The 15,985-nt window shown below is 42.6% G+C and overlaps 1 protein-coding gene across 2 annotated transcripts in view; it reads left to right on the forward strand.

Moving 5' to 3' along the window:
• The window catches only part of Chrm3 (cholinergic receptor muscarinic 3), a 455,176-nt gene that overhangs the window by 249,904 nt on the left and 189,287 nt on the right, over nucleotides 1-15,985 (forward strand). The window lies entirely within an intron of this gene.

Here is a 15,985-nt window from a genome sequence, read left to right on the forward strand (position 1 = left end):
AGAGATCAACTGTAAAGTGGAGAATTCAAAGAATCCTTATCTCGGTGTTTTGACAGGGACCCCGAGGCAAGAGACTCCAGGGCATCCAAGGCTCTTAACAAATTAGTGACCTCAAATGCCACCAGTATCTGCATCAGTTCCATCTAGATGCCTTCCTTAACCTCTTCTCCAGGTCCTACCTTGAATTTGAAAATTAGTCTCCAGCCAGCAAAATGGCTCAGCCGTGAAATGGCTCACCACTTGTCACCAAACCTGGTGACCTGAGCTTCACTACTGGAACCCACGTTTTGGAAGCAGAGAACTGACTCCCTTCAGCTGTTCTGTGGAACATGTGAGCACACACAAAAACACACGTCCACTCACATACACCACATCTATACACATACACAAATAAGTAAATTTTAAAATGTAAAAATAAACTTAAAAGTTAGTCTCAGTTTCAGATATCTTGAGCAAAACAGTATCCGAATGCTAGAATTAGCCCACCAGGGAGAGTTTGGGTGATGAACATGGAAGCTGCTTTTTTTCCCCTGCATTTTACATGTGTGGACTTGATTTTCTTGTGGGGAAAGCAATACCTTGAGTTGAAGGAAATTAAGGTTCAAAGATTAACATCTGGCAACTTAAATCCAGTTAGAGAAGACTGACACCTAGAAATTGAAGATATGTGGCTCATTACAATGCAGACAAGAGAGTTCCTTATGAAGAAGCAGCTGGGATGCGGGGAGGGGCTGCTTGCTCCCAGTGCTGGGAAACTGTACCATCTATTTCGAGTAGGAGCATGGAGGGACCACAAGAGGATCCTGTAGCTATGCTCCATGCTGATGAGACCTTCATGAGTCTCCCAATTGCCAGGTCCAGGAGATATGCAGAAAAACTGTTTTTAAAAGGGAGGTGTTTCCCTAGAGGAAATGTACTGGTCTTTAAACCCTCAGATGGCTTTATGAGAGAAATTGTTCATTCTTCTTACCCAGAGCAGAGCAAAAGAGCTTGGGAGTTTCCCACCAAGGAAGGTGTTTCTCAAAGGTGAAGCCTTGGAAACTGTAGGCGTGAAAATTCAAGTGATTATGACACTCATTATTCCATGAGTCAGGCTGAGGAGGTCTTTTCATGTTGTATTTGGCTTCTGTCCATTATAACCTAAGATGGACTCCTCCGTATTCTCAACCACTTCTATGAAACTTGTTCCTACAATCCAGAATCATACATCTGAAGTCCGCCGAGTAAGAAGTCGGGTTGTGCGGTGGCTATTTTCTCCCTGTCTTCATGCTCACATGTGCTCCTGCTTCCTTCACACAGCTTTGTAGAAAAGTATTATGATTGCTGACCATCGAGCTCTGTAAATTTTTCGATACAGCTCAAAAATGACCATTTTATACTCCTTTTCCTCCTATAACTATGATGGTTCTTTGTCTTGTCCTTGTTGTGGATCAAATTGGAGAAATTCTGACATTTCTATGCTGAAGTCCTGTCCCCTCTGCCGTCCTCCCCCGACCCGTGCCACTCTCAGGAGTTAACAATGGTTAGAGATGTCACATGGGTAGCGCTCTGACATGATTGATGAAACTGGAGGATTTATTTTAAAAAGGACACATTGTTCTCTCTCCACATGTGATGATAACATGAGAAGTTAGCATTTTCTGTAAGCCATGATGGAAGTTTTTCCAGGATCTAGACTAGTCGGAACCTTAATGAGGAGCTTCCCAGACTCTAGAGCTTGGTAGAATAAATACATGTTACTTAAGCTATCAGATTCATTAGGTTTCTTATCTCTGTGACCAGATACTTGACAAAAAGCAACTTAGAGGAGAAGTTTGGTTTGGCTTACAAGTTGAGATGGTATAGTCCTTCATGGTAGGGTAGATCGTCTGTGACATTGGGTAGCAGGACTATGTAGCTGAGTCTCCTCACTTCAGGATGGACCAGGAGGAAGAGGCTGATCAAGAAGAGGGGGCCAGATCTAAAGTTCTAGTGCCTACCTCCAGTAACCCACTTCCTCCAGGGAACACCCCTTAAAGTTTCTACAACCTTCCAAAATAGCACCACCAGCTGGGGATGACGTGTATAACCAGGTGAGCCTGTGGGGAGACATCTTGTCTACCCAGTGATGTTTTTTTTAAGTGAGCTCTTGGGAAGCTAAAGGGGAGAGATAGGCTGTGACAGTCTCTCATTCATTTTTAAATGGGTTAACTAGAAAAGACCTTAGAAATTAAAAGGGACTTTTCTTATATTTATCTCTGCAGAGGTCAGGAGCAGAAGGATTTAGGACCAAAAGAAGATGGTGAGGAAGATGTAAGGGCAGCCTATACCACCTCCATTTCTCATTACATGAAAATAGAAAATTTCCATGGTTTCCTCTAAACCATGGAAAATAAATAGCTATGCCTGGATTTGTTCAGAGTTTTGGTGACGAGGTTAGGTGAAAACATTGCAGAGATCCCTTCCCTTCCATACATGATAGGACTTTCTTACTAACGTGAAGGATGCATTAGCTTCTCACCAGTATAAGAATGACTGAAAACTGTATTTCAGGAAGATGATTTCCAGTCTCTTTACAAATAGCAATAAATATATATAGTCTACATTGCATGGGTGTGCAGTAAGCTTGGTATTGTGTATATGACATGCAGTTCCCAGATGATGTTGTATTTGTGGAGTTTTTGAAAGTTAAAACCAACATAACCAGATTTGTTGACTAAGGCCTGTAATCCCATCTGTTCAAAAGTGGGAAGCAGGATTGTAAATTCAAGACCTGCTCAAACTACAGATTCAACGAGATCATCCTAAAATAATACACGAAAAGAAGGGTTTTAGTATGGCTGGAAAGGTGTCTCAGAAGTTAAGAGTGTCTACTGTTCTTGCAAAGAACCCAAGTTCAGTTCACTGACACACAGGATTCAGTTCCAGGAGATCTGTGAACTTGGGCTACCACGGACACCTGTACTCATGTGTACAAAGTGCATGTGCATGCACATGCATGCACAGGTGCACACACACACACACACACACACACACACACACTCAACTATTTTAAAGGGGCAGAGTTAGGGATATGGCTCAATATTCAAGTATTTGCCTAGCATGTGTCAGGTATTGGGTTCTACCACCAGTATCATTAAAGGAGAGAAACTTGAAAGCCTTTTGAAGTTTATCAACAGCAAAAAAAAAAATAATGCAAGGATGGCTGACAATTCAAGATGCATCAGTCTGAGGCCGGCCAGCTGAAGAAGGCACTGTAGGGATGCAGCTTTCCGAAGATCACTCGAGGACACAGACCTCCTGCAGCCCTGCTGTCAGTCTCTCACCGCTGCTTAAAATGCTTTGTTCATCTGTGCGCACACAGATCCCAACAGCTGCTCAATCAGCTTCGCTCTTGAACCAGTGAATGCCCCAAATGAAAGACTGAAATGAGGACTAGCCGCCAATCTGGGGGCTGAATCAAAGACCAGTGATTTCTACAGCCGCGGCGACAGAATGGAGAAAGAGTCTAACAACACAGCCTGGCTATAATCTGGAAAGCCTGGAGACTCGAGGACTAGGATTTACAAACCCTGGAAATTGCTGGGGATTGCATGCTTTGTTGTCGTTTAAAGATTTATTTTTATTTTGATTTATGCATATGTGTGGGCATGTGTTTATGTGAATAATTGCCACTAGCACACAGGTGTCCTTGGAGGCTAGAAGAAGACATTGGACCCCTGAGAACTAAGATAGATGTGAGCCACCAGATGTGGGTGCTGGGAACCAAATTCAGGTCCTTGGCAAGAGTAGCAGGTACTTTAAATGGATAGCCCATTCCTCTTTTCCAGCTTCCAGGATTTTTTATATCTGTTTCATAACAGACCTTAGAGGTAGGTGCTCTCAGCATCATATTCATTATTTAAATATCCCTCTCCCCCTCCCTTCCTCCTTGCCTTCCTCATTCTGTGTGTGTGTGTGTGTGTGTGTGTGTGTGTGTGTGTGTGTGTGTGTGTGTAAGCATGCACAAGCATGCACATGAACGTATGTCAGTGCACAAGTGTTGAGGTCAAATACCTGACAAGCATGAGCGTTTGTCATCTTCCACCTTGTTTGGGACGGCCTGACAAGCATGAGCGTTTGTCATCTTCCACCTTGTTTGGGACGGAATCTCATCACCCTGCCCATGCCAGGCTAGATCACCTAGATGCTTCCCTTCCAGGCATTTCCCTGTCCCTAACTCATCTCCCCATGGGAATGCTGGGATTATAGACACATGCTGCCACTTTCAGCTTCGTGTGGGCTCTGGTGATCCACACACAGGTCCCTCACAGCAGCTCCATATACTCTGTTCACCGGGCCATCTCCCCAGCATGCGCTCACTTCTAAGATAATCAGGATAAGGTTGAAAGATACTGTGGAGTAAGTGACAGCGACAGGACTTGAACGCGGGAAGGCAAAGCAGCCTCTTGTCCTCTCCCTCATTCACAAGATAAATCACTATCTCTCACATTTATTTACATAAATTTATGTTTATATAAGCATAAAAGCGTGGTTGCAGTGAACACGACTCTCCATTACCTTAGGATATGAAATCACACAATGAATGCAACCCACTTTCCACCAGGATACAGCAAGCAGGCTCTCTGGGGTGATAAAGAACTAACATGAATCATTTGCCACAGATTACAGGAAGTCCAGCCAGGCTGGATTAGGGTGTGTGTCTGTTTCCATATAACGGTCTTATATGGATGAGTCATTTGAGTTCTGATTCCTTCTCTTGGTGTACGTTCTGTCTGTTTCTCTCTCTCTCTCTCTCTCTCTCTCTCTCTCTCTCTCTCTCTCTCACACACACACACACACACACACCACAGAGAGAGGGGGGCGAGGGGGGAGAGAGAGAGAGAGAGAGAGAGAGAGAGAGAGAGAGAGAGAGAGAGAGAGAGAAAGAGACTGTAGGCACATACATGTCATGTAACACATGTGTAGGTCAGAGGACAGTCTTGGCTGTGGGATGTGGATCCTCATCTCTGTCTTGCTTGAGACAGGGTCTCTCTATTGCTCACTTCTGTCTCTCAGGCCAGCAGACTGTTGAGCTCCCAGGATTCTCCTTTCCCTGTTTTCCATCTCTACAAACTATTGGGACTACAGTTGTGCATCACAGGACCTGTGGGGTTCATGGGCCCTGGGTATCTGAACCCGGGTCTTCATGTTTGCACAACAAACACTGCATCCCCTGAACCATCTCTCTAGACCAATTCTTAATCTTTAACACGTGGTCTGGAACAGAAGATCCATTTCATTACAGGATAAAGAGTACGTATGGAGTGTGAATCCAGTCGCATCGTGCTGAGTAACTGTATTGTTGCTGGTTGACATTAGAATGCTTTCTCCCCCTCCCTCCCTAGCTCCTTCTCCCCTTTCTTCCTCTCCTTCTCTTTCCTTATCCCCCTCTCTTTCCCTCCTCCTGTCTCTATTCCCTCTCCATCTGCTTCTCCCTCTCCCCCTCCCTCCCTCCCTCCTCATCTCTCTTTCCCTCTCTATGTCTCTCCCCCTCTCCCTGTCTCCCTCCCTCCTTCCTTCTACTCCCTCTTTTTTCCTCCCAATCCTTCTCCCTCCATCTTCCCATTTCTCTCCCTCTCCTCTTCCCCTTCTTCTTTCTCTCTCTCTCACCCTTTCTCTCCCTATCTCCCTTTCCCTCTCTCCCTTCTTCTCTTTTCCTCACCTTCTCTCCCTCCTTTTCCCTCTCTCCTCCCTCTCTCCTTCTGCCTCTCCTCCCTATCTCTGTCTCTGTCTCTCTCCAATATCTCCTTATGCAGGCCAGAATGGCCTCAAATTGATAATCCTCTTGCCTCAGCCTCCAACAGTTTCACATGCCTGCTTTTTCTTATCTTTCACTTAAAGATCTTTTGCTTCTTTTTTACGCTGAGAATTTGGCCTTTAAAATCAAAGGGATTAAAATATTCTCATCTCTTGCACATTAATGAGCATGTGAAATGTAAATGAACTAAAAATTCTGAGTCACCTTTTGTATTTTAACTTAAATGTTAAATTCTAAAATTACCACTCTAACCTTGATCTGTTTCTTGAATGCAAAATAACCTCTTTTATATTACATTGTGCACATATATATATACATATATATGTATACATTTTGTCTTCATTTTAACTTTTTAGAAGTATATATTATTTATTATCATTTATGCTACAGAACAGAAGAATGAAAAAGTCAAAGTAGATAGATTTAAAACTGATTTAAAGATTAGTAGATTCAGAGAAGTGAAAAAGCAGACTATAAATGGAGAGGGAAAGGTAAAGGAAAGAGAGATACAGATCAAGAGAGCATAGGGTACAAAAGAGACAAAATATCCTCTCTCGGGCCGTGTGTGTACATGTGCACATGTGTGTTTGTATGTGTGTGTGTGTGAAAGAGAGAGAGAGAGAGAGAGAGAGAGAGAGAGAGAGAGAGAGAGAGAGGCAGAAGAGAGAATATTTGGAAGAAGGAAGAGAACTAGGAACAAGGATGAGGTGGGACATGGAGGGGAGGGGTCCCGTGAGCAGACTTCAGTGAAGTACAGGCATGGAAATGCCATGTTGAAACCTATTGTTTCTACACTAAAGAAATACATTTTATCATGTGAAGAAAATACTTGTTTGTTTGGAGTTTTGTTTATTTGTTGTATTGTGTTTTTAGATAAAATCTCACTCCATAGCCTACCATCTTCTGGGACTCAGAAATCCTGGTATTTCAGCCTCTCCGATCCCGGTATTGAAGCCTCTTGCTGTTTTATTTACTAGAAATGTCTCTATATAGCATTTCTAGGATCTTACACCCTAGCCTGTGTTGTTTTGTGTAGTATCTTATGCTGCATGGCCCTGACAAAACAACATTTTGTAAGATTGAGGAAGACGGTTTCCTCATCTGCCACCCTCATGTTACCTGGGTATTTTGCTTCACGTTCATGAGAAATTTGGTGGCTCCTGAGTTGTAGTAACCCAAATCACTCTAGTTAAGACTCTTCTCACTACAGTTTGCCTGAGTGGCAGTGGGGGCTGCAGCTGATTTTACAGGCTCTGGAAGTGAGGATATAAATTTCTGCTGTATGAATCTTTAAAACAACTGTTCTTTCTCGCAGACAAAAGTTAGAGGGAAGAGAAGGGGAGAAAACTCACACTAAATGATTCTTTTAAGAAAGAAAATGGACTGAAGAATTGGCTTAGCAGTTACAAACACTTGCTGCTCTTCCTGAGGAACTGAGTTCTATTAGCACCCGGTGGTGACCTGTAACTTCATCTCTGAGGGACCTAAAAAGTGTGCACGCGCACATGCACGCACACACACCTCCCCACCATATACTCACACAGATACACATACATATAACTTTAAAAATAAATAAATACTTTTAAAAGATAAAATTTTCATCATCTACAAAATATTTTATTTCTGTTATTTCTTAATTAGTTTCTGAATTTGATTCCATAATTTAATTTTTAGAGTGTTATTTAATTTTACCAACCTGCGGAAGATACTAGAGAATATTTGAAACTCATTTATTCTAACCACTTCAAACTCATTTATCTTGATTTCTATCATCACTTTCCACCTTTAGGTTGATTAAACTTCTTCTTTGACAAGCTCATACATGTATGTCCTGATTCTGTTTATGTCACTGCTGTTCTTTCTAATCTCCCCTAAACCTGTCATCCCTTCCTCCTCCCTACATGTTCCTTTTCCATACCCTTTGGCTTTTGTTGTGTTGTTTTGTGGCCCTCTTATTTTACGCTGACTGTGTGGCTACAGGTTTGGGCATAGCCATTGGAACCTGGTGGATTCATCATTTGGTACACAATGAAGGCCATGGTTGCCCCTCTTCCCAGAATCCATCAGTTGTCAAAAGTTCAACAGGGATGTATAGGGCCGCATGAGCCCCTCATCTATCCATGACTGGCTGTTGTTAGGCCCAGCCTTGTCCAGACCCAAGGCAGAATGCTGTGGCTGCTCTGAGGTCATGTTTGCAATGGCCATGTCACATTCTGAAGAGAGAATTTTATGTCTCTTAATGAAAGTGTTGTTTCTGTCAGCATCCTTATACATCCCTGATAAGCATTTTCTTCTAATTAAATATCTTGTTTCCCCTTTACATGTGTGCTAGACCATATTCTTCCTCCGCAGCATTGTTCACAACATAGAGAACACCAAAGCCTGTGTCATGGAAGTTACCAGAAAGTACAAGCTTGGAATTGAAGATAGACATGTTGACTGTCAGGGCATGGCCTTGGGCAGGATCTTGCCCTGCCTAAATTCTAGCTTCTGTGTCATTAAAATAGAGGTGACACCTTCCCTGTGGCATGCAAGGAGCCCCCACGTAAAGAACACAAGTTCGCTGGCTTTTGTAAACCAGAAGCTGCTCTAAAATGTAAGCTGTCACAGGACTGACAGCTCAGGTGTCTTGGTTGAAGAGTACACACTGATGTCTCTTCCTGGGAGGCATCTTCACCTGTCCTTTTCACCTCCCAGGTTGAAGAGTAAGATATTTCCTATGGGTGACAATTTCCTTGCTTTGAAAATGAGAACTACAGAATAGATCGGGGTGACACACAATTGTAATCTCAGCACCCAGGAGGCTGAAAGAGGGTGTGATGTGGGAGTGTCATATATCAATCTGTTGATTTCATTGGTTAAGTAATAAAGAAACTGCCTGGCCTGATAGGTTAGAACATAGGTGGGTGGAGTAAACAGAACAGAATGCTGGGAGGAAGAGGAAGTGAGCTCAGGCGCCATGCTCTCCTCTCTGGGGCAGACACAATGAAGCTCTGACCCAGAATGGACATAGGCTAGAATCTTCCCGGTAAGCGCACCTTGGGGTGCTACACACATTATTAGAAATGGGCTAGTCCACATGCGTGAGTTAGCCAAGAAGAGGCTAGATATAATGGGCCAAGCAGTGTTTAAAAGAATACAATTTGTGTGTTGTTATTTTGGGGCATAAATTAGCTGGTGGCCAGGAGCCGGGCAGCAGGAACGAGGCCCGCAGCTCCTACAACAAGGGTGATTTGGAGTTCATGGCCAGCATGGGTTATGGGCAAGACTCTATCACAAATTAAAAACAAAAAGACCCAAAAATAAAGGGAGGGAGGGAGGGAGGGAGGGAGGGAGGGAGGGAAAAGGAACAGAGTGAGGAAGGAGGTGGGAGAGAGTAAGGAATGAACAAAGGGAGGGAAGAGGGAGGAAGGAAAGATGGTTGGCGGGGGGGGAGATGAAAGTTATGAAAGCACGATATTGCAAAGGGAAAGTGCAATTGAAAAAAAGAAAATCGTGTAAGAGCATATAGAAGAGTACCAACAAATGACTACCATTGTCTTCAATGCACTAATTCAGTGGCAATTGTCTGTTTTACCAACATAGTAATAAATGTAGGAAGAAAATGAAGGCAGCATCTTTAATTCTAACTCATTTTTGTGCTAAAGTTTAGTTCTATTCACCATCAATAATATATATTTGCTGCACAAGCCAATAACATAAAAGGAAAAACAAGCCACCAATGATCAGTTACCCAAATGTGAATACCACTTAGTACATTTCAGAAGGAAAAGTATTTTGAGCCAATGATTGCAGAGCACCTGGACCTAACAAACAATAGTGACAGAAGAGGGATGGGTTTAGATTGTAGAAATAATTCCCTAAGAACAGAGGCTGGTGAAATGGAAATAAGAGAAGGCAGCAGCAGATTTTGAAGACTATGAGACTTTACATAAGACTGAGGTGAAGTCCCACCACTCTGTGCCTCCAGGGCAGAACCACGCTGACTCCACTATGACCTTCAAAGGATTTGGCCACCCTCTGATGGAAATGTCCTTAGAGATATTGTATAAGAGCTATCCCATAGACAGTGTCCATGGAAGCCACATCCCATCCTTATCCTCAAAATAAACAAATAAATAAATAAGATATATATCTTAGTTAGGGTTTCTATTGCTCTAAAGAGACACCATGGCCATAGCATGAACCAACTGAAAGTGAATAATTATATTATTTGTGATGGAGTGTGTGTGTTTGTGTGTTGCTAAAGGCTATTATATTCTTCAGCAGTATGTATGTATATATATATATATATACACACATATTTGTATATATATATATATGTATATATGCATTTATATGGTTTAAAGCATAGAACATGTAATGTACTCCCAGGCAAGTATTCTTTAGCCACAGTTAATTGTTTAGAACAGAAATGTCTAATTAACTAGGACACCAGACCTTGCTTAGTAAAGCCCTTTACTGATGGGCGTATCCTGCTGGACCCCTGTGGTAGCCAGTGGCCATCCTACAGAGGAAGCACTGAGTTCAGCAGGAAGTTACTGGGTGTCAGACTGTGTCCTTTAACCTCTACTGTAGGGGCCCTCTCTGTCCAGAAGACCAACTCTTCTTCCCCAGAACCATTTGGATTAAAAAGCAGAAGAGACCTAATGAGTTCTTCCTGGCAAGTCAGCATGTTCCCACAAACCGGAAGCCGTGAGCGCAATTCTAAAGTTGCAGATGCTCAGTAAAACCTTTGCCTCTGCACCTAGCTAAACGTGGAATTATTTGCTAAATGTATAGAAGTTGGCGGTGTCCTACTGTGTCCCTAAAGAGAATTTGGAAAATACCTGTCTTCTATCCAACAACATTGAGCATGAAAATGTAGCTCGAACTTTCTAACTAGCTAGAAGATAAAAGAATATTTGAGAAGAGCCTCAGGAAAGTGCAGGAGAAATGGCTTCGTTTCTGTCGTCTTCCTCTTATTCTATTCCTAACTTCTGTCTAGTCTGCAGAACTGAATTTTCCTTCACTCTAGAAGAAAAGTGAATCCTGGATTCCTGTGCCTTCAGACTTTGAATAATTACTTTCCTGTAAAAAGGAGCTGATATCTGGGAACTAGGGAGCTGGCTGAGTCAGTAACGTACTTACAACACAGCAGAAGCACCTGAGTTCAGATCCTCAGCTTCCACGTAAAAGCCAGGTCTGGTGGCGTGAGCCTGTAGTCCCAGTGCGATGGTATAAGCCTGTGGTTCCAGCACTGGAAAGGAGTTTGGAGCATCTCCAGGGCTTGCTGGCCAGGCAGCCCTGCCAAATTTATGAGTTTCACATTCAGTGAGAGTGCCTATCTTGAGAAAAAGAAGGGGGGAGGGAAAGGGAAGAGGAAAGAAGGAAAAAAAGCAGAGAGCAATTGAAGAAGACACACATCAGCTTCTGGGCTCCACATGTTCGTGCACACTAATACATAGGCACTTGCACACATGTGTGCACACAGATGAAAACATCACACACACAATGGAGTTGATATCTGATAAACAGCCTTATAAAAAGAAGTACTGGATACCAGCTCCTAGGTTCTTTCCTCATTGCCATGTATCTCCTTTTAGGATTTTTCTTCCATTCTCCCCTTCTTTTTTCTAAGTTAATTTTTTATTTTTTTTTAAGAAAAGAAAACAAGCTATCTTTTTTAATTATACATACCAATCCAAGTTCCCACTCCCTCCTCTCCTTCCATTCACTCTACATACCTTCCCACCCCACCCCCATCTACCTCTTAGGAAGGGTAAGGCTTTGAGGAAGGTCCAAGGCCCTTCCTATTATATCTAGGCTGAGTAAGGTATCCATACAAAGAGAATTGGTTACAAAAAAGCCAGGACATGCAGAAGGGATAAATCCTGGTGCCGCTGTCAGTGGCCCTGCAGTCTGCCCCAGCCATACAACTGTCAGCCACATTCAGAGGGACTAGTTTGGTCCTACACTTTTTTCTTCCCATTCCAGCTAGTGTTGGTGAGCTCCAATTAGCTCGGGTAGACTGTTTCGGTGGGTGTACCCATCTTGGTCTTGACCTCTTTGCTCATAGTCTCATTCCTCCCACTCTTCAACTGGACTTTGGGAGCTCAGTCCATTGCTCCTATGTGGGTCTCTGCCCCTGTTTCCATTAGTTGCTGGATGAAGGTTCTATGCTGATGTTTAACACAGTTATCAGTCTGATTACAGGGCAAGGCCAGTTCAGGCCCCCTCTCCTCTATTGCTTAGGATCTTAGCTGGGGTCATCCTTGTGGGATGCTGGGAATTTCTCTAAAGCCAGGCTTCTTGCTAACCCTATAATGGCTCAAATAAACCAACTTAAAAATGGGGTACAGAACTAAACAGAGAATTCTCATCAGAAGAATCTCAAATGGCCAAAAGACACTTAAGGAAATATTAAGCATCCTTAACCATCAGGGAAATGCAAATCAAAACAACTCTGTGATATTATCTTACACCTGTCGGAATGGCTGAGATCAAAAACACTAATGATAGCTTATGCTGGAGAGGATATGGGGTAAGAGGAACACTCATCCATTGCTGGTGTGAATGCAAACTTGTACAACCACTTTGGAAATCAGTAGGGCAGTTTCTCAGAAAAGTGGGAATCAACCTACCTCAGAATCCAGCAATACCACTCTTGGGCATATGCCCAAAAGATGCTCAATCATACTACAGGGACATTGGTTCAACTATGTTCATAGCAGCATTATTTGTAATTGCCAGAACTTGGAAACAACCTAGATGCCCCTCAACCAAAGTATGGATAAAGAAAATATACTACTCAGTGGAAAAACAAAAAACAAAAAAACAACGACATCTTGAATTTTGCATGCAAATGGATGGAATTAGAAAACACTATCCTGAGTGAGGTAACAGAGACCCAAAAAAGATGAATATGGTATGTGCTCATTCAAAAGTGGATACTAGCTATATACAAAGGATATTGAGCCTATAGTTCATTACCCTAGAGAAGCTAAGTAATAAGGTGAACCCTAAGAAAAACACAAGCTCCATCTGGAAAAGTCAAAGTAGACAAGATCACCTGACAAAATTGGGAGCAGGGGGTGGGGAGAGAAGGGTGGAAGGGAAAGAGGAGAGGAGGAGAGGGTTGAGGAGAACTTGAGGTAACGGATAGTCAAGATGGAGAAAGGACAGAGATGAGAGAAAGGAAAGATATCTTCATCTTCCCCTTCTTAAGACGTTGACATTACATAATACTACTATCTCAGATTTGGAAAAGACCTCAGGATTATGAGCCTAATATCCTCTCTAATGTCTATCATTCCCAGCAAGTGCCCATTTAATCTTGACAGGAGCACATTCTGTGATAGGGAGCTCACAGTCTCCGAAGTCCGTCTAATTTACTGATACTCATCTCTGAGTGCTAGAACACCACTTCACCCTAAAAGCCAGTCCAGCAGCCTGCCTCTTCACCAGTATTAGGATCGCTCTCTAGAGGGATCATGAAGAGAAAAGCCTGGTTCCACTTGTACCCGATAACCCTTCAGGGACCTGATAAGAACTCTCCAATCTTCTTCTGACTCAGTATTATCAGTTCACTCCTGTCCTTACACAATACATCTTCTATTAATGCCATGTAATACTCAAGATGTTGATCGCTGTGTACACATTCCCACTAAAGCAGGAGTCAGGAAGCTATGACTGCATTCCAGGTTTGAGTCCTTGGATATTTGGGAAGAAAATCAAGGAAGTAAGGTGTCCTATTCCATTAGTTTGTCAAAGTCTACTATATATTCATGCTCTGCTAACTCATTCATCTAAACTGCCTGCCTACTTTGGGGAACATTTCGGCCTGTGCCCATTATCCAAGCAGTCAGCTTCCTTAGCTGGACATAGTAAGCAGACCCGAACAACTTGAAGAAGAGCTGCCATGTCACTCGTTATGAGTACATTTTCCTCATGATTTAAAACCAATGTGACATATGTGCATATTTGTTCAAGTGCCCATGCTATGCACATGTATGTGCCTGTGTATGGAGGTCAGAGGACAGCCTAAGGTTGCCCTTAGAAACTGTTCACTTGTTTCTTAAGACAGAGTGTCTGATTGGCTGTGAGCTAAGTGTTCACTTGTTTCTCGAGACAGAGTCTCTGATTGGCCCTGAGCTTGCTGATTTGACTAGGTTTGCTGTTTAGCAAGCCCAAGAAGTCTGCCTGCTTCTGCTTCCTCAGGGAAAGGGTTACAAGCATGCACCACCATGCCTGGCCTTTTTACGTGGGTTCTGTGGATTGAACTTGGGTCCTTTTTTTTTTTTTTTTTTGTGGCAAGCATACTACCAACCACTAATCAATCTCCTCAGACTCCTATTTTATCTGAATTCTCTGAACCTCCCCTCGAGTCGTCCCTAACTCTCTTTTCTTATAATGGCCAAATTTGCTAAGATGAAAGATTGTGTTGCCTGCAGATAGGACCTGGTGCCTTAGAGGAGGTAAAACACTGTATTGAATTTCCATGTCTTTAAAACTGTATCGTGGTGAGCAACACTAGGCCAAGGAGGTATCCAAATTCATGGGCTATCTTCCCCCTTTCCAGGGTTACCCATCTTCCTTTCTCTTCCTTTGGTCTTTCCTCCAAATTCTGCCTTTAAAATGACAGGAATGTTAGAAATCGAAAGAGACTTAGCTCTTCGCTGTGAGTCACCCATCCTGACTAGGTGGCTCTTATCCCTAACTTCTTATAACTTGTATAATATCACCTTATAGTTTTCCTAAACTATCAAACTTATTGTGTTTGTTGTGCCCCCAAATCTTAACAGACTCACGTCAGATATTCAAATTTTTCTATACAGAGTATGCGGAATCCCTCATGTCCCACTGTCCTCACCTACCCAGTGGTGCAGGATGATTTCTGGGAGTCTGAGGCCATCCTGGCCTACATTATGAGTTCTTATGCTATACCAGGCCTCAAAGAAAGACCCTGTCTTAAAGAATTAATTAGTGAATCTACTTGGAGTTTATGTTTCATTTGCTTCTTTCAATAATTGTTTCTACATTCAAGCTTCCAATATTAAATTTGCCCACAATGACAAATTCCTAGAGTACGGGCTACTTGACAGAATAATGTCACCTTCACTTTGCTGAAGGGCACCCTTTCAGGTTTGGGAGAAAAATAAGGACAAATTAGATGCAGATCCTACTGAGGAATCAAAGCTAGTAGAAAGAACAGACATACTATTGGGAATTTCATCTGAAGAACCATGGGAAACCAAGCTTGGTGGTGTCTGTAATCCCAACACTTGGGAGGTGGAGGAAGAAGGGTCTGGAATTCAAGGCTATCTTTGGCTAAATGGAGAAGCTGAGACCATGCTGGGCTACCTGAAACCCTGTCCCACAAATAAAACAAAAGATAGAGGTGGGCATGAGAATTTATTAATTAATGGAAAAAAATTCTTTTCTGTTTTTTATTCTTTTGGTTTTTCAAGACAGGATTTCCCTGTGTAAGAGCCTGAGCTGTCCTGGAACTCACTACGTAGTCCAGGCTGACCTTGAACTCACAGAGATCCACCTACCTTTACCTCCCCAGTGCTCAGATTAAAGGCCTGCGCCACCACCACCACCACCACCAGCCCCAGAAGAAAAACATTTTTTATTAGCATCAGATTTAACTTGTCCACTGGATAGCAGCAGAGCGGCTTTGTGAAGGGATTCCGGGACGTTTGCACATTTCGTTTTTAGGATTTTTATGTTCATTTCAAGGATTCCTTGTTTGGGGTAAGTTTTTGAAATTCCCCTTCAGAGCTTTGGGGAAAAAATATGCTATAATGTGACTTCAATTTTGACAAAAATAACTTTTAAGATAATGTGTTTGAAAAGGACAAATATCTACTCTGTATCCTGCCCCCGTAGAGACACAGGCAAAAGCAATAAGGAGCTTTCTCAAGAAATGGTGACTCAATGAGAAAAACTTTCCTCTATCTAAGGAGAGTTTCAGGGAAGAATTGTGACTTTGATATAATTGGGCAAAGTTTTGATTTCAACTGACAAGAGCAACTGACTATAACATTGCACACTGCTAAGGTGTGCACAGGTGTTTGCGTATAAGTATGACTTCTGCAATGATCCAGTGCAATGACCTAGTTTGTCTAATTAGTATACCATTGCAAGTACTTATAATGCCTTTGTATATGAGCGTTCAGACTGCAATAACCTGTAGAAATGTGTGTGTCCTTGTTTATTATG

This window comes from Microtus oregoni, unplaced genomic scaffold (assembly GCF_018167655.1).
Source record: "Microtus oregoni isolate MIOR12 unplaced genomic scaffold, Mior012 000035F_ref0000213, whole genome shotgun sequence".
NCBI lineage: Eukaryota > Metazoa > Chordata > Mammalia > Rodentia > Cricetidae > Microtus > Microtus oregoni.